The 19,513-nt window shown below is 43.3% G+C and overlaps 1 protein-coding gene across 1 annotated transcript in view; it reads right to left on the bottom strand.

Moving 5' to 3' along the window:
- Window positions 1–19,513, bottom strand: part of LOC141057938 (UTP--glucose-1-phosphate uridylyltransferase-like) — a 38,097-nt gene that overhangs the window by 4,882 nt on the left and 13,702 nt on the right. The gene's annotated exons all lie outside the window — the stretch shown is intronic.

Genomic DNA, 19,513 nt, shown 5'->3' with positions numbered 1-19,513 from the left:
ACAGAATTTCCCCAAGAACTTTTAGTTATTGAAAACCAGATGCCCTGCGCTACATGTAAAATAAACGGAGGCTTCTAAAACTGGTTTTACTATTCGGAAAAAAATGTACAGACTGAAAATAAGGGTAAGGGAACCAGCCATTAGATCCACGGTGCCCCAGAAAGAAGCAGACACTTGTCACGTGACGGCAGCCAAATATTTTTTAGATATAACATATTTTGAGACCGTCTTTGAGGACAAGCAAGAGGCAGGTCGTCAGCAGCTTCTCCCCACCGGCTCCAGTAGACTGACAAAAAGACGACACTGGTCAAAAATATCTGGGAGAGAAGATGCTGCTGGTGACCTGCCTCGGACTAGGCCGCCAATACGCAGCGACCTGTCAACTTTTTAATGCATATTTTTGCGTAAAATATACATGGCTGATGAATCTGGAGACAGGGATCCTTTAAGAGAAAATCCAGTAACCATATATGTCAAGTGTTTATGTTGTGACAGATCATATGCCAATGTGAGATGATCGCATTGGGGAAGTCTATGACCTAAGAACAGTGACTTTCAAAATTTAAGAAAAAAATAAAACCTTAAAGTAACTTTGTGGGTTCACAATTAAGAAGTGCATAAAATAATGCCTAATGCATAGATAAATACCTGGTGCCCTCCTTATTTTATTTTTTGGAGAGATTCTCCAATTCACCGTCCCTTCTGCATCTCTAAGTTGGCCGTCAGTTTCTCTGGCCATTTCTCTCCACACTGATTGTGGTCTGTGATGCTCCCCCTTGCTTTTGGATGAACCAACTAAGACTAAGTGGTACTGTATTAACCCCCCCACACACATTTATCAAAAAAAAAGAAAAAAACTTTTTTTTTTTTTTTTTTTACAAACCCCATCTGGGTCCACCGCGGAGTCTCTGCTGCTGCTCTTGGGCCATTATTGTCTGCAGCACTGACATCATGTGGAGGGCACTGCAGCCAATCACTTCAGTGGTTCTGTCTTAGTTGCCGACAAATCACCCTGAGCTTACCGATTGGCAGTAGTAGCGTTGATGACTTGACGTAAGCACTGAGACCAACAGGTATTGGGAGCAGCGACGGATTCACCGCTGGACCCGGGGAATGCGAGTAAAGCACAGCTTATTGGGTTGTTTGGTTTTATTTTTAAAACAAAAATTGGAGCGGGGGAAAAAGTTTTCCAAAATTTGAGCACCCCTTTCAGATTAAAATCTGGGATGTTCTGCCATTTATGGTAAGAAAGAAAAAAAAAATATATGGTATATGAGCCAAAGAGTATTCAAGTGACCGCCAGATCTCCCCACCCATGTTGGGGGGTCATTAGATTCGAGGAGTCAAGTGTACCAACTCCTGTTATAATAGCCGAGCCAGCCCCATTCTCCGATGTACAGAAATGAGCAGTCAGTAAGCCATCTTTGGTCACAGTCCCGTATTGAGCACCAGACCGGAAGCGAGATACCAAGGGCCCGGTACGGAAAGCCTAGGAGAGGAATGAGACTAGCAGGACTATAGAATTGCACAAATTATCGTTTACGTTTTGCTGGAAACCCACATTAACATTGTATAATTTAATGTTTAGGAATTTTTAAAAGAAGAAAAATTAAGTACAAAGTATTCAGTATGTTCTATCAGTCTCAGGTCCATATTCTCTATAGTAAATCTGTAATTAATGATTATTATACAGGCGCCGCTAATGAATGAGGAGTAGTCAGAGCTGGAGTGTGAAAAATAGGTTTACAGACTTTATAATTGTGCCCCAGCTGCCCCCACAACATACTAGATCTATCTATGGAGGACGGGAGGGGAGCAAATATTTGGCAATACCCATCTGCATGAAACAAAGGATGGGACAATTGTCCTTACGGCCGACCTTGCTTTCTCTTGATCTCCCATTGTTTTATAAACTAAACAAGATTGCAAGCCTTTTGATCTAGGAATTGGTGGAGACCAAACATTGTGCAATTTACATATCATAAAGGTTATTAGAAACCCAAAAGGTAACTGTCCTTCTGAAGGTGCCCCTCACTTCTCGGACCGCCCGACGACGATAATGGTGGAGCCGTTCCACCATTGCTTGTTTCATAGGTGCATGAAGTTTGGCCGCTTTACTTTTCAGTGTCGCTGGAGAAACTGGAAATACCCAGGGACCGGTTCAGGAGCTGTAGCTTTACATCTGGTGAATCCCTCGGGGCGATGCACACATATTCCAGCCCCGCTCATCACTCAAGCGGATGCGCACGGAAAATTCTGCATTCTTCGGAGATGTGACTGCAGAACGTGAAGCCTTCCTAATGGCCACACCGTGCCAACAGCTCGTCTAGGGCTTCAGAGAGTAGAGCGTAAAGTAAAGGGTTTTATATTAATTAATAAACTTGCTTAGTCATAATCTAATAGAAGTTTAATGTAAATGTAATATTTATGGCGAAGCATTTTACAGCTTTATGATTGACATCAACGTACGCAATCCACTAAATTATTCTACTAGTTGTCAGAGCTTTCTCCGGTTATTCCTTTATTATACACCTATACTTTCTTGGTGCGGTCACATCAGGTCCTTCTAGAGTTGATGAGAATGGGTTCAGAGGATCAGGTCAGTAATGTGTGGCCATCAGATGGAAGCCCGGAGAATTGCCTCCTAACTGCCACCGTCCGTGGCTCGTCTTTTGATTAGTCGGTCTGGCGCGATATCTCATGTGGTTCACACCGCAATGATGACCAGGCCAGCAAATCAAAAGAGGAGACACGGATGCAGTAAGGTTAGAGGGAATTTATAGGACTCCCACAGATTCCAGACGTGGTCACTGGACCGGGTCCTGCTAATTAATTTGCACCATAAGCGAGAAGTTATCTGTGATGCCAGATGTCTACTGTCATGGTATAAGACATGGTTAATGTCCTGTTCTCGGAGGGTTAACTTTTGCTGGCCTCCCTTCGGATCTGGGAGGGAAATTTATACTCACTCCAGACTAAGATTCCCTGTCAGCTATACTGTTATTCTGGCTGTGTGTCTGACCCCTGGTGTGCGTGTATACTGCATTGCTTGTTTGCTTCCCACGTATGACCCGGTCTGTCCCCTCACTCTGTTCTCTGTCTCACATTTTGGCACTATTGTCTTCTCCGGTTCTGACCTCCTGGCTTGGCTATCGTTACTCCGTTTCCATTTGCCCCTACTGTACCATCTATTGCCCGTTCTGGTTTACTGATCTATTGCTTCGTCCTGACTATCCGTTGTGTCTAATCCTTTGATATTGTCGTGCTATCTCGTGCTTTGACCCCGGCCTGATCTGGTTTCTGTCTCTGTCTGTGCCCCCTGGTAACATTGTCCCATAGTTACCCTTTTAAGAGTTTTCCTCAGCTCCAAGCTCTCTGGAGTTTAGACCACGCCCTCAGTAGTCACGTGCTTCAGGTCCTGATACTCTGAAGCACGCATCGTCACCACTGCTGCCCTACTCCACAGGTATCTTTGTGCACAGTTTTTGTACTCAGGACACGCGCACTGGCTCAGTGAGCAAGTGCAGTGCGGTGTTCCTGACATCTATAAATTCATACATGCCAACGGTCCTGATTTTAGCAGAACAAAATGGATCACAAAAAGGGCAAGATTTATGAAAATGTGAATAAAAGTCTCATTTTGGGGGCATTTTTAGGGGTATGGATTAAAACCGCTACTTATACGGACTTAAAGGCATCTAAGTATGTAGATGCATATGCATAAAAAAAGTTTGCCTTTTCCAATCCCATAAGTAAAAAAGTGCATCCTTTCCAGTGGTTTTATCGCAGTTACTGAATATTAGACCTGTGAAATCTGATGACTTTTGTTCAGTAGAAGAAGGCGCAGAAGAACCGATGACAGTAGCTCACATCACAAAACTTACTGATATTAGATTGTGCTTCCCGCATCCCAGAATTCTCTGCAGAATCCTCGGGGGACTTACACTTGATAAATGGGTCAGGATCTATTCTTACTAACCAATTAAAGTTGCTTGGTCAAGGAAAGCAAAACTAGGTAAGAAATGCAAAGATAAGAGGTAAAATCAGACTGCGGCATCATGCACTGGTGTCTTAAAGGGAATGTTTCATCTTCTTAAATGGGTAAATTGTAAAATGACTGAAAAAAATTTAAAAAATACTCTAGGACAGAGGGATTTTTAGCATTATAGTTAACTATAAAGCAGTGTGCTAAAGCTGGTACAATTGCTTGATTCAGCCACCGTTAGTGCCCCTGTGTTCCTCCGATGCTGCAAAGGAAAAGAGGCCTCTGTTTACAGCACTGGAGAGCGCGCCACTCAGGCCGGCAGCTGACCCATATAGTTAGTCCAAATTGAGAATCATCAGGAGCACACTGCTCCTGGGAAGCAGAATTTGCATAATATCTTACAGGAGTTTTCTCATAGTCTGAGTTGTGCAGATTAGATTCTGTGGACAACTTGATTTATGACGCCAGTATCATCCCCAAGTAGCATTCGGTTCATCTGGAGAATGCAAGAGAGAGTGCCTATGGGTCTGGTATGAGACCTCAGCTGACCATACTAATAAATAAGACAAACCATCTTTTGATTAACAGTCGTAAATTAATTACGCTAATGGGTAGTGTTTCTCTTTGTGGAGACTGCCAAGTTGTCGTAAGTAGCCTCATAATGTCAGGGATTATTATTCATTTTTTTAGCACCATTTATTCCATGGAGGTTTACATGTGAAAAAGGGGCACAGAAAGACAAGCATAATAAACATGGGCAATGCAAGGCACAAACAAGAACAAAAGGAGAGAGGACCCTGCCCACGAGGGCTCACAGTCTACAAGGGATGGGTGAGGATACACGTGAAGAGGGTAGAGCTGGTTGTGCAGTGGTTCAGTAGAGTGGGGATCATTGCAGGCTGTAGGCTTGTCGGAATAGGTGGGTCTTCAGGTTCCTTTTGAAGGTTCCCGTGGTAGGCGAAAGTCTGATGTGTTGGGGTAGAGAGTTCCAGAGTATGGAGGAAGCACGGGAGAAGTCTTGTATGCGGTTGTGGGAAAAAGAGATAAGAGGGGAGTAGAGAAGGAGATCTTGAGAGGATCGAAGGTTGCATGTAGGTAAATACAGGGAGACCATATCACAGATGTATGGAGGAGACTGGTTGTGGATGGCTTTGTATGTCAGTTAGGGTTTTGAACTGGAGCCTCTGGACAATAGGAAGCCAGTGAAGGGCCTGGCATAGGGGAGAGGCTGGGGAATAACGGGGAGACAGGAGGATTAGTCAGGCAGCAGAGTTTAGGATAGATTGGTGTGTGGTGCAAGAGTGCCAGTGGGGATGCAAATAAACTCTCCTCCAAGAAGTAAGGTGGCTTTCGAGTTCCACCAACAGAAGGCAGCAACCCTAAGAGTCAGTGGCCAACACAACAGAGATCTTTAAAAGGTGTTTAACGCTCAGAAATTGATGTCACATCACCGCAGCAGATGAAACACCGAGGCAAGAGCAGCATCAAGGAGCCAGCATTGATCCCATGGAGGGCACACTGGACCCGGGAAGGACAAGTACCTGCTCAGTTTGTTTTTCTAGCTATTTTACACAGTTTGGGGTCCACTTTCCTGAAAGTAGAAAAGCCATTTAACAAGCCTTGCCACACCACTACTTATCTTGACTTTGTCCGTTGACTTATTGGGCAGCCGCCTCTTCTAGAAGTTTCCTTCTTCTCAGAGAAGCCGCTTTACACACGTACAGTTCACGAAACTAGACATTATTCTGAGACATGGAGTTATTTTACTTCTGCTTCGTAACAAAACGCCTTTGTAATCTTTCATCTACATAAAGAATCAGACACAAGAATAAACTTGTGATTGCTTCCCATCAGATTAGGCCAATGAGCGGCAGCGACCCACAGTTAGAACAACATCGGCGTAGTAACCACAAAACTGCAAGAGGCGGAAGACCTCGTTCAGCAACATTCCTCGTTAAAGAATTACACCATTTTCCGCCATTATCAGCACATTGCACGTGAGACTCTCTTGCTCTTCTACATCTAGTCCAGATATAAGCCATTAAACATCCCCCAGGACTTCTGAAAGGCTGAAGTCTAACGCTGCCCCGTGCTTGCTGGAGCTCTATGTACGCCTAATGCACATGTGTCTGGATCGGGGAGGACGGTAAAGCCCCCGAAGTGGCGAGAGGCCCAGCTGTAACAAGAGATGAGTTATGTCCTCTTATACGCTGCCACGGTTTATTTCACTTTGCAAGAATTTAATAGAGAACAGATATTCTGTGCAAATGCAAAAGCCAAGACTGAGTTGTCAGAAAAAGATAACGTTAGGCGCATTTAGCATCCATACATGGAGGTCTTCTTTACAGTAAAGCAGACCCACAGCCGTAACACACTGTAGCTGTTGGTGACTAAGGATCCGTCAACCAACCGCTACATCTCCCCACCTGCGCTGGTGGATTCAGAATCGTGTGGCCAAATGCACCGACTCATTATATTAGCTGAGACAGCCCCCTTCTCCGATGTACAGAAACGAGCAGTCAGTGAGCCCCCTTTAGTCACTGTCCTGTTTTGAGCACCAGACCAGAAGACATACCAAGTGCCCGACATGGAAAGCCTAGCAGCGGAATGAGGCCAACAGGACTATAGTGCGAAGAGATTTGCTGGAAACCATCTTTAAAAATGCATAATTTATTAAATATATAGGAAAAGTTGGGAAATTGTAAGTGCAGAATATAATTGTGTGTTTTATCAATCTCAGGTCCACATTGTCTATAGTAAGTTTGTAGTTACTGATTATTACGTAGTAGTCGGGGCTGGAGTCAAGGGGGTCCAAAGTTGGTTTACACACTGCCAAACAGATAGATATAGTATGGAGGAAGGTTGGGGAGCAAATACTTGGCAATACCTGAAACAAAGGATGGGACATTGTCCCTACGGCCGACCTTGCTTTTTCTAGATCTCCCATTGTTTCCAAGATTCTGGACTATTTGCTCTTGGATTTGGTGGACACCAGTCACTGCGTGATTTACATATCATGAAAGGTTATTTATTAGACAACCCCTAAAGGTAACTATTGTCCTTCTGGCGGCTCTCACTCCTCGGATGTCAGACGATGACAATGGTGGACGTTGTGCACTACTAGAACTGGAGCGTGCAGGCTTCATTATGCAAGAGATAAACCACTAAATACATTTACTTTACACTATTACATTATAATACAAGTATAATTTGTACATTTTAGCACAATACTCCCCCTTCTCTCTCCTCTGGATATTATCTAAGGTGCCAAAAATATATTACATTTTCTCAAACTTTTTTTTTTCCTATGAAAGCATGTCCATAATTACAGAGCCAAAACCAGACAGCTGCTGTCAATGCTTCTCTGATGTCGTAAGTGGTAGAATAATGTCAGAGTCTTACAGTTACAAGCGCTGCTGGCACCGAGCCCTCGCTACAGGATCATTCCATAGTCACAAAAAATACTGAGGGCAAGACACAGGGCTCCTAATAACCTACGACACCCGCCATGTTGTGGACTGGGCGGCCTCTGATACATGCCTAATCGGGGGGATATATTCGAATTCTGGGTTTATGGAGCATCCTCTTGCAGTACTTCATTTCTCCTGTGGTGGTGCTGCAGGAAAACGGAACACTTAGGGCATGTTCATACCATCTTTTTTGAGATGATCAAAAAACAGTCAATTTTAAACAGAAGACACTTCAAGAATCTTTTTCTTGTTTGTTTAATCCTAAAGGATTGCCTTTTAGCACGGTTTTGGCATCTCCCAAGCATTTAGAAAAAAAAAAAAAGTTTTTGGAGTGCTATTCTTTGGCATTTACTGGCGCTATCTAGACTTTTTTAATCTATTAAACAATGAAGAAAAAAAGAAAAAGAAAAAAAAAAAAAAAAAGAAACTGCTCCTGCTTTTTGAAGCTGACAAGACACCCAGGTGACTTTTTAGACTTCACGTCGACTAGTGTACTATTGTAAGGAATTGAGGGTCTTCCTAGCAGAAAACGCCTGAAGAAGTGACCTGCCCAAAGCCTAAAAAGCTTGAAAAGATGTTCAAAAGCCTTAACAGCGACCCATACAAAGTTAATATAATAGTTTGGAGTTATTGGGGTTTTTTTGTTTTGAGAAGAGACCCTCTCAAACTGCAGAAATAGACCCAGTGTGGACATTCCCTTACTGCCAGGGTTCCCCCCCCAGATTACAGATGCAGAAGCAGACATTTGAGGGTCTGGAAAGAGTATTCACCTCCTCGCCATCTGACTGAAACACCCTTTTGAGGGATCTCATAAATAGCCCCTTAGTCCTACACGGAGACACATTTTCGCTGTAAGGGAGGGTATAGGAGAAATGCCAAATAGTGGGATTATACATGCAGTGAGCAAATAAACTGCACCCATAAATCAGAAATACTAGGAAGGACGGAACGCTCATAGAGGAGCCATTGTGTCAGGATCGCTCAGAAATTCCACCAAATTATACAGTTATTAAAAGTCACCATCCGCATATCCAGGTCTCTAACTGTGTGCCCTCAAAGGAAAAACTCCACAAGTCAATGAAGCCGGGTGTGAAGCCTGAAACAGGAAAAAATACTGGGAAAGACAGGAATTCAGCTCAATGTACAAAGAAAGCTGCGGAGTGAGAGGGTTATATACAGATCAACAACGGAGCTCTGCTAGATCTGCAGCTGAGAAAACGGATCATATGACTGCTGCGCCTTGTAATACATCGCTGGAATCAGGGTCTCAGCCCCTACTGCATGCTGTTGCTGGATTACTTAGTCAAAAACTGCTGACTGATTCCCTTTAACCCCTTCATGACCCAGCCTATTTTGACCTTAATGACCAGGCCATTTTTAGCAATTCTGACCACTGTCCCTTTATGAGGTAATAACTCAGGAACGCTTTAACGGATCCTAGCGATTCTGAGATATTTTTTGTAACATATTGGGCTTCATGTTAGTGGTAAATTTAGGTCGATAATTTTTGCATTTATTTGTGATAAAATTGGAAATTTGGCGAAAATTTCGCAATTTCCAAATTTTTAATTTTTATTCTTTTAAACCAGAGAGTTATGTGACACAAAATAGTTAATAAACAACATTCCCCACATGTCTACTTTACATCAGCACAATTTTGGAAACAAACTTTTTTTTGTTAGGGGGAAAAAAAAAAAAGTTAAAAGTTGACCAGTGATTTCTCATTTTTACAACAAAATTTACAAAACCATTTTTTTTTTTTTAGGAACCACCTCACATTTGAAGTCACTTTGAGGGGTCTATATGGCAGAAAATACCCAAAAGTGAAACCATTCTAAAAACTGCACCCCTCAAGCTACATTCAAGAAGATTATTAACCCTTCAGGTGCTTCACAGGAACTAAAGCAACGTGGCAGGAAAAAAATGGACATTTTAATTTTTTCCAAAAAAATTTTCTTTTAGCATCAATTTTTTTCATTTTCACATAGGCAACAGGATAAAATGGATCCTAAAATTTGTTGGGCAATTTCTCCTGAGCACACCAATACCTCATATGTGGTCATAAACCACTGTTTGGGCACACGACAGGGCCCGGAAGGGAAGGAGCGCCATATGACTTTTTGAATGGAAAATTAGCTCCAATCGTTAGCGGACACCATGTCGTGTTTGGAGAGCCCGTGTACCTAAACATTGGAGCATCCCTACAAGTGACCCAATTTTGGAAACTAGACCCCCCAAGGAGCTCATCTAGATGTGTGTTGAACACTTTGAACCCCCAAATGCTTCACAGAAGTTTATAACGCAGAGCCGTGAAAAAAATAATTTTTTCCCTCAAAAAATGATTTTTTTTTAGCCCGCTATTTTTTATTTTCACAAAAGGTAACAGGAGAAATCGGACCCCAAAAGCTGTTGTCCAGTTTGTCCTTAGGCCACTGGTACCCCATATGTGGGGGGTGGAACCACTGTTCGGGCACATGTTGGGATTGGAAGGGAAGTAGTGACGTTTTGAAATGCAGACTTGATGGAATGGTCTGCGGGTGTCACGTTACGTTTGCAGAGGCCACCTGATGTGCCTAAACAGCAGAAACCCCCCACAAGTGACCCCATTTTGGAAACTAGACCCCCCCCCAAGGAACTTATCTAGATGTGTGGTGAGAACTTTGAACCCCCAAGTGCTTCACAAAAGTTTATAACACAGAGCCGTGAAAATAAAAAATCATTTTTATCCTCAAAAAATGATTTTTTAGCCCGCAATTTTTTTATTTTCCCGGGGTAACAGGAGAAATTAGACTCCCAAAGTTGTTGTGCAATTTTTCCGGAGTACGCCGATACCCCTTATGTTGGGGTAAACCCCTGTTTGGGCACACGTCAGGGCTTCAAAGGGAGGGAGCACCGTTTAACTTTTTGAACACAAAATTGTCTGGAATCAATGGTGGCGCCATGTAGCATTTGGAGACCCCCTGATGTGCCTAAACAGTGGAAACCCCACAATTCTAACTTCAACCCTAACCTCAACACACCTCTAACCACAACTCTAACCCCAACACATCCCTAACCCTAATCCCAACCCTGACCATAACCCCAACCCACCCCTAACCCTAATACCATCCTTAACCTTAATAGAAAAATACAAATATTTTCTTTATTTTATTATTATGCATCACTGTTCGAATTGGCACAGGTTTTTATGACGCCTACGTATGCGTCATTGGTTGGGAAGGGGTTATCGAATAAAAAAAAAAAAAAATGTAATCCTTGGGCTTTGTTCAAACCCAACAGTATGAGAGCCATTGGGCACAAAAACAAAATTCCCATCAGTGTTGTAGATCAGATTTTCATTAGTGTTTGGTCAGTTATCACTTTTTTTTTTTTGAGAAAAACTAATGCAAAGACTTTCTACGACTAGGAGGGAGCTAGGATGCAATCAGTGTGCAGTCAGACCCATAGACATGAATGGGCAGTTTAATCTTTAACAAGGATCAAATACACATGTGAAAAGCAGCGGACTAACGGGTACATGAAGAACATACAAAACTTGTACCCAAAACACAAGAATTGGAAGGAGCCCTTAAGGCTGGGTGTGCAACGTTTTTGGTGTGTTTTTGATGGATTTGAGTGAAGTCAATAGTGAGACTCGCACAGAATTGACACGCAGCAGATCATTTTCTGCACCAAATCTGCAAGTCACAAATAAGCAGAGCAAGTTCAGGTTTCTCATTCACTTTGCTGGCATTAGGATTTTGTTTCCGGTTTTGCTAGCAAATCTGTATGGCAGAAGAAAAAAAAAAAAAAAACCACCACCAAATCTGCAATGTGTGCACAAGCCCTAAAGGGATCTGTCAAGTTTCTAGCAAGAAATGCTCTGTTCACATTAGCTCTTTACATCGATAGGGGCCACAGAACAATCAGTACAATTATTCCTGAGGACGCCTGCTTAAAAATCAGAAGGATTCATGTGAAACTGGATCCTTCTTAACATGGAGGTGAGGAATGGAACGGAGGGAAGTTTTTATCAATAAAAAAAAAACAAAACAAAAAAAACTCACTATTATTGGCTTGCTATATTCTCCATTTGCAGACACCATTTCTTATGTAAAACTATGCACAAGAAAAAAAAAAAAAACACACTGAAGAAAACTGGCAGTGAGAAACTGCGAGTTTTCCCACGATGCATCCTAAATCCATAGCTTCATCCAGATTACTGTAATGAATCAACAAGCTGCAGTAATCAGCAGAGCTACAGTGGCATCGGATCATCATCGGTATATGCTCACTATCCGGGACACAAAGCTGCAAGCCAAGAATCCACACTGCCAAGGTCACACATACATCAGGGTCACCTGCAAAGCCCCGAGATGGCTCCATACGGAAGGACATAACGAAAAGGTTAACAAGCCGGACAAGACAATTAGTATACATTTTCTTTTCCTTCTTCATAAAAATAGAGTGGCACCTTTAAAGACATTAGAGTGCAAATCCTCCCTAGTATATATCAAACTATCCAGACAGAGAAGTTAAAACAAAAAAATAATAATAATTTGATGTGCCGCCTCCAAAACGATAGACGACACTCACATCATCTTAGAGGAATTGCTTTATTTGATCCAGTAGCATATAAGGCACAAAAAATGGCTGAACACAACAGCACAAAAAACAGGCAGAAAAGAAATATCTGCTGCGCTCTCAAGCAGGGCTATGGAGTCGGTAAGCCAAACCTCCAACTCCACAACTCTGACTCCACAGCACTGGTCACTACTGAGCATGTGCATAAAGTGCAGCACAGATTCATCTCACCTACGACCCCACAGCACTGGTCACTACTGAGCATGTACATAAAGTGCAGCACAGATTCATCTCATCTATGACCCCACAGCACTGGTCACTACTGAGCATGTACATAAAGTGCAGCACAGATTCATCTCATCTATGACTCCACAGCACTGGTCACTACTGAGCATGTACATAAAGTGCAGCACAGATTCATCTCATCTATGACCCCACAGCACTGGTCACTACTGAGCATGTACATAAAGTGCAGCACAGATTCATCTCATCTATGACCCCACAGCACTGGTCACTACTGAGCATGTGCATAAAGTGCAGCACAGATTCATCTCACCTACGACCCCACAGCACTGGTCACTACTGAGCATGTACATAAAGTGCAGCACAGATTCATCTCATCTATGACCCCACAGCACTGGTCACTACTGAGCATGTACATAAAGTGCAGCACAGATTCATCTCATCTATGACCCCACAGCAGTGGTCACTACTGAACATGTACATAAAGTGCAGCACAGATTCATCTCACCTACGACCCCACAGCACTGGTCACTACTGAGCATGTACATAAAGTGCAGCACAGATTCATCTCATCTATGACTCCACAGCACTGGTCACTACTGAGCATGTGCATAAAGTGCAGCACAGATTCATCTCATCTATGACCCCACAGCACTGGTCACTACTGAGCATGTGCATAAAGTGCAGCACAGATTCATCTCACCTACGACCCCACAGCACTGGTCACTACTGAGCATGTACATAAAGTGCAGCACAGATTCATCTCATCTATGACCCCACAGCACTGGTCACTACTGAGCATGTACATAAAGTGCAGCACAGATTCATCTCATCTATGACTCCACAGCAGTGGTCACTACTGAACATGTACATAAAGTGCAGCACAGATTCATCTCACCTACGACCCCACAGCACTGGTCACTACTGAGCATGTACATAAAGTGCAGCACAGATTCATCTCATCTATGACCCCACAGCACTGGTCACTACTGAGCATGTACATAAAGTGCAGCACAGATTCATCTCATCTATGACTCCACAGCACTGGTCACTACTGAGCATGTGCATAAAGTGCAGCACAGATTCATCTCACCTACGACCCCACAGCACTGGTCACTACTGAGCATGTACATAAAGTGCAGCACAGATTCATCTCATCTATGACTCCACAGCACTGGTCACTACTGAGCATGTACATAAAGTGCAGCACAGATTCATCTCATCTATGACTCCACAGCAGTGGTCACTACTGAACATGTACATAAAGTGCAGCACAGATTCATCTCATCTATGACTCCACAGCACTGGTCACTACTGAGCATGTGCATAAAGTGCAGCACAGATTCATCTCACCTACGACCCCACAGCACTGGTCACTACTGAGCATGTACATAAAGTGCAGCACAGATTCATCTCATCTATGACTCCACAGCAGTGGTCACTACTGAACATGTACATAAAGTGCAGCACAGATTCATCTCATCTATGACTCCACAGCACTGGTCACTACTGAGCATGTGCATAAAGTGCAGCATAGATTCATCTCATCTATGACCCCACAGCACTGGTCACTACTGAGCATGTACATAAAGTGCAGCACAGATTCATCTCATCTATGACTCCACAGCACTGGTCACTACTGAGCATGTGCATAAATTGCAGCACAGATTCATCTCGACTACAAACCCTCCCACAGCAGTGGTCACTACTGAGCATGTACATAAAGTGCAGCACAGATTCATCTCAACTCTGACCCCACAGCACTGGTCACTACTGAGCATGTGCATAAAATGCAGCACAGATTCATCTCCACTACGACCCCACAGCACTGGTCACTTCTGAGCATATACATAAAGTGCAGCACAGATTCATCTCCACTACGACCCCACAGCACTGGTCACTACTGAGCATGTACATAAAGTGCAGCACAGATTCATCTCCACTACGACCCCACAGCACTGGTCACTACTGAGCATGTACATAAAGTGCAGCACAGATTCATCTCATCTATGACTCCACATCAGTGGTCACTTCTGAGCATATACATAAAGTGCAGCACAGATTCATCTCCACTACGACCCCACAGCACTGGTCACTACTGAGCATGTACATAAAGTGCAGCACAGATTCATCTCCACTACGACCCCACAGCACTGGTCACTACTGAGCATGTACATAAAGTGCAGCACAGATTCATCTCATCTATGACCCCACAGCACTGGTCACTACTGAGCATGTACATAACAGCACAGATTCATCTCATCTATGACTCAACAGCACTGGTCACTACTGAGCATGTGCATAAAGTGCAGCACAGATTCATCTCACCTACGACCCCACAGCACTGGTCACTACTGAGCATGTACATAAAGTGCAGCACAGATTCATCTCATCTATGACTCCACAGCACTGGTCACTACTGAGCATGTGCATAAAGTGCAGCACAGATTCATCTCATCTATGACTCCACAGCACTGGTCACTACTGAGCATGTGCATAAAGTGCAGCATAGATTCATCTCATCTATGACCCCACAGCACTGGTCACTACTGAGCATGTACATAAAGTGCAGCACAGATTCATCTCATCTATGACCCCAGAGCATCGGTCACTACTGAGCATGTACATAAAGTGCAGCACAGATTCATCTCATCTATGACTCCACAGCACTGGTCACTACTGAGCATGTGCATAAATTGCAGCACAGATTCATCTCGACTACAAACCCTCCCACAGCAGTGGTCACTACTGAGCATGTACATAAAGTGCAGCACAGATTCATCTCAACTCTGACCCCACAGCACTGGTCACTACTGAGCATGTGCATAAAATGCAGCACAGATTCATCTCCACTACGACCCCACAGCACTGGTCACTTCTGAGCATATACATAAAGTGCAGCACAGATTCATCTCCACTACGACCCCACAGCACTGGTCACTACTGAGCATGTACATAAAGTGCAGCACAGATTCATCTCCACTACGACCCCACAGCACTGGTCACTACTGAGCATGTACATAAAGTGCAGCACAGATTCATCTCATCTATGACCCCACAGCACTGGTCACTACTGAGCATGTACATAACAGCACAGATTCATCTCATCTATGACTCAACAGCACTGGTCACTACTGAGCATGTGCATAAAGTGCAGCACAGATTCATCTCACCTACGACCCCACAGCACTGGTCACTACTGAGCATGTACATAAAGTGCAGCACAGATACATCTCATCTATGACTCCACAGCAGTGGTCACTACTGAACATGTACATAAAGTGCAGCACAGATTCATCTCATCTATGACCCCACAGCACTGGTCACTACTGAGCATGTACATAAAGTGCAGCACAGATTCATCTCATCTATGACTCCACATCAGTGGTCACTACTGAACATGTACATAAAGTGCAGCACAGATTCATCTCATCTATGACTCCACAGCACTGGTCACTACTGAGCATGTGCATAAAGTGCAGCACAGATTCATCTCATCTATGACTCCACAGCACTGGTCACTACTGAGCATGTACATAACAGCACAGATTCATCTCATCTATGACTCAACAGCACTGGTCACTACTGAGCATGTGCATAAAGTGCAGCACAGATTCATCTCACCTACGACCCCACAGCACTGGTCACTACTGAGCATGTACATAAAGTGCAGCACAGATTCATCTCATCTATGACTCCACAGCAGTGGTCACTACTGAACATGTACATAAAGTGCAGCACAGATTCATCTCATCTATGACCCCACAGCACTGGTCACTACTGAGCATGTGCATAAAGTGCAGCACAGATTCATCTCACCTACGACCCCACAGCACTGGTCACTACTGAGCATGTACATAAAGTGCAGCACAGATTCATCTCCACTACGACCCCACAGCACTGGTCACTACTGAGCATGTACATAAAGTGCAGCACAGATTCATCTCATCTATGACTCCACATCAGTGGTCACTTCTGAGCATATACATAAAGTGCAGCACAGATTCATCTCCACTACGACCCCACAGCACTGGTCACTACTGAGCATGTACATAAAGTGCAGCACAGATTCATCTCCACTACGACCCCACAGCACTGGTCACTACTGAGCATGTACATAAAGTGCAGCACAGATTCATCTCATCTATGACCCCACAGCACTGGTCACTACTGAGCATGTACATAACAGCACAGATTCATCTCATCTATGACTCAACAGCACTGGTCACTACTGAGCATGTGCATAAAGTGCAGCACAGATTCATCTCACCTACGACCCCACAGCACTGGTCACTACTGAGCATGTACATAAAGTGCAGCACAGATTCATCTCATCTATGACTCCACAGCACTGGTCACTACTGAGCATGTGCATAAAGTGCAGCACAGATTCATCTCATCTATGACTCCACAGCACTGGTCACTACTGAGCATGTGCATAAAGTGCAGCATAGATTCATCTCATCTATGACCCCACAGCACTGGTCACTACTGAGCATGTACATAAAGTGCAGCACAGATTCATCTCATCTATGACCCCAGAGCATCGGTCACTACTGAGCATGTACATAAAGTGCAGCACAGATTCATCTCATCTATGACTCCACAGCACTGGTCACTACTGAGCATGTGCATAAATTGCAGCACAGATTCATCTCGACTACAAACCCTCCCACAGCAGTGGTCACTACTGAGCATGTACATAAAGTGCAGCACAGATTCATCTCAACTCTGACCCCACAGCACTGGTCACTACTGAGCATGTGCATAAAATGCAGCACAGATTCATCTCCACTACGACCCCACAGCACTGGTCACTTCTGAGCATATACATAAAGTGCAGCACAGATTCATCTCCACTACGACCCCACAGCACTGGTCACTTCTGAGCATGTGCATGAAGTGCAGCACAGATTCATCTCATCTATGACCCCACAGCACTGGTCACTTCTGAGTATATATATATATATATATATATATATATATATATATATATATATATATATATATATATATATATATAAAGTGCAGCACAGATTCATCTCCACTACGACCCCACAGCACTGGTCACTACTGAGCATGTGCATGAAGTGCAGCACAGATTCATCTCATCTATGACTCCACAGCACTGGTCACTACTGAGCATGTACATAAAGTGCAGCACAGATTCATCTCATCTATGACCCCACAGCACTGGTCACTACTGAGCATGTACATAACAGCACAGATTCATCTCATCTATGACTCAACAGCACTGGTCACTACTGAGCATGTACATAACAGCACAGATTCATCTCATCTATGACTCAACAGCACTGGTCACTACTGAGCATGTGCATAAAGTGCAGCACAGATTCATCTCCACTAAAATCCCAGATCCTTAGATCAGGAACAGAGCAGACATTTAGGAACTTTCCCAAATTATTATGAAAATGGACCATGCAGGTCTGCAACATGTTGTGCTGTTGTGTTCAACTTTTTTTGTACCTTTTATATTACTGGATCAATGAAGCAATTCTTTTAAAAAGACGTGAGTGCCGGCTATCATATGGACTGCTGAGATTATATACACACACATGACTGAGCCAAGGGTTGTCTTGACAATCTTAGCAGGAGATGTAGAAGTGTCAGTACGTTACACAATAGAACAATTTTGCACAATAAAGATTTCTCCTGTCCCCATAAATTATGTGCCTGATCGCAGCTTCAATAGCTATAGACAGATGGGCAGACATATGGTCTGATTTCTCAAAACATCTTAGTATTAATTTATTTTGAGACACTTTTTTTTAAATCGCTTGGAAACTAAAGCAACAATCTCTAGCTTGTAATTTCACAACAGCTGGAGATTGTCAACTTCCAGCATTATCAGGGTATGCTGGGAGTTATAGTTTTACAACAGCCCTTAATTACACCCCCATTTCAAGGTACACTGACATCTTGTATGGGGGGGGGGGATTAAACGAGGCAGAAAGGAAGGGAAATCGCCTCAGTTACCCCAACACACAGAGGATTGCCAGCTGGTTTTCCATTTGAAAAAATCTCAAATAACCAGTTGCAAAATATATAGCAAAGAGCTTGTAAGCCCTGGATTTGTTGTCAAGGAGACCGGCTACTGCTGAAAGGTTGCAGAGTGCAGAGGTGGCTGGTAACCTAGCCGACAAGCAGTAAACAATTAAAAACCTCTCTTATTTAGAACAGAGGAGAATTTTAGCAATACTTTTTTTTTTTTTGCAAAATTGCTCATTTTTACAAGCACTTGTACCCTTTTATCCAGATGCATACAAGGATGGCACTCACCGTTCAAATATTGAAGGGTTTATTCAAGAATAAAAATCATCAGCTTGGGAGCTATGTGCCGAGTACGGACTGCGGCCATTTCACGCTTCTGCGCTTCTATGGGTCTATGTGTCTTTCTTCACTGGATTGAGCTCCCGTTCTTAGCGGGGTTATGGCGTTTTTTGTTTTTTTTTTAAAATGTGCGTGTGATTTGACCTCTAAGCATTGTGCTGAGGTTGGGGTGGTGCAGCAGTGCCAAGCTCTTTTTTTCTATGTTTTTACCCATTTATGATCATGAGACAACGCAAACAAAAAACAGTTAGAAATTCATACAGGCTGTACATGTTACAATAGGTGATAAATAAAGCGACCTGTCTAAGGCTATGTGCGCACTTTTTGATAAGAAAGTTGAGTGAACAGTTTAAAACTGGCCACAAAACTTGGCGTTTACCCTCAGTCTCCACTCCAAAAACTCAACAAAAAGACTCTAGGTGAACATACCCCTTTTTTTGGATTTCAGCAGCATTCCTTCCAAAATTTTAACACGACAAATGCAATGAATGTGGACAGGGCTGTAAACAAGCTTTAGTCAGCGTTTTGCTTGCATTTAACAGTAACGAGGGCTGGTGCTCCACGCATTCTCAGCTACCTCCGAATCTGCGACTGGAACTCATTTTGCTACGCTGCAACTAAAGGAAATCTTGTCTTTGCCTGTAAACTGTTGATCATTTTAATTGCAGACTTGCTAATCAGGGCTCCCGTTCACAGAGATACTTTTCGGCATGCTAATTAAAAACTTTTAAGGCGACATGTTACTGAGAAGCGATTCACACCTTCACTGTGCTGATTTTATTTGTTGCAGACTATTTTTTTCCCCTTCATTTTGATGTAGTTAATTACTGCTCATTAGACATGTATTCCCATAGTAACTGAGCAGCGATAGTTTAAGATGCCACCTGATGTCAGTAAAATT

The sequence above is a fragment of the Dendrobates tinctorius genome, unplaced genomic scaffold (assembly GCF_039654945.1).
Source record: "Dendrobates tinctorius isolate UK_male_01 unplaced genomic scaffold, ASM3965494v1 ptg000205l, whole genome shotgun sequence".
In the NCBI taxonomy this organism is placed as follows: domain Eukaryota; kingdom Metazoa; phylum Chordata; class Amphibia; order Anura; family Dendrobatidae; genus Dendrobates; species Dendrobates tinctorius.
Note: the sequence above shows the minus strand (reverse complement) of the source record. Positions and strands in the feature narration are given on the sequence as shown.